Genomic DNA, 1,020 nt, shown 5'->3' with positions numbered 1-1,020 from the left:
ATGTAGTAGCATGACCATCCGATCTGCTTCTACTACAGTGCTGTCGCGTTTGTGGTTATGTTTCATTCTCATGTAGTAGCATGACCATCCGATCTGCTTCTACTACAGTGCTGTCGCGTTTGTGGTTATGTTTCATTCTCAGCGAGTACCATTGCGGTCTGATCTGCCTCTACTGTTAAGTTTGTCATTACGTATTCCATTCTCACAGGGTTACTGACACGCACTGTAATTGTACAAGCTTAACAAAACACCCGGCAAAACGAAGCTGATGGATGCAGTGTAAAGCGATCAGAGAACTCGCTGCGTATTTTTTTCCATAACACCGCCACGGTGAACGTAGCTCGAGCAATTGTGCAGAATCCGCAGCGTATGAGTTACTCGAGTGGAAGAGGAATGTTCTTACCTACTAGATAATGCGACGTGAATGAACTGTAAACAGTGCAAATAGTGAATTTCCCTTGATATTCATCCTCAATGCCTTAGGCAGTAACCGAACATACGTACCCACGTGCTAGCAGCTGAAAACAGTGACACTTTTCTACAGAAGTCGGATAAGATCATGACATATGAGTAAAAATGCAGTATAGTATGATCTTGCTGACAGATGCATGGTTAAGGAAACGCTTTTTATATTAGATAGCTGCATTTCTTAGTGGAAGCTCAAGTTATTTATGCTCACAGGCATTGGGCACGCACATATTACATATAGATGCTTGTGAACATAGTCACATACACACATTACGTGCATACACATACACATACACATACACACGTGACATGTTGCCCAGTGATACAAAGTGTAATATATTGTGTCATTAGTGACTGTGTGTAGCAATTTGTTAAACTATGTGATATTCATGACTATTCCGTCCAATTGTAATGTAGTAAAGTGTATGCTTAGAATACGTTATGAACTATGTATATGACATCTAAATTAGGTATTCGTGTAACACTGTTGTATCTATTGTGCTAAGTAGTTGCTGTGGATACTGCATCTGAGGGTGCACTTGCTTTGAATGA

This window comes from Priapulus caudatus, unplaced genomic scaffold (assembly GCF_000485595.1).
Source record: "Priapulus caudatus unplaced genomic scaffold, Priapulus_caudatus-5.0.1 Scaffold361, whole genome shotgun sequence".
Classification (NCBI taxonomy): domain Eukaryota; kingdom Metazoa; phylum Priapulida; class Priapulimorpha; order Priapulimorphida; family Priapulidae; genus Priapulus; species Priapulus caudatus.
This window is presented reverse-complemented; position numbering follows the sequence as displayed.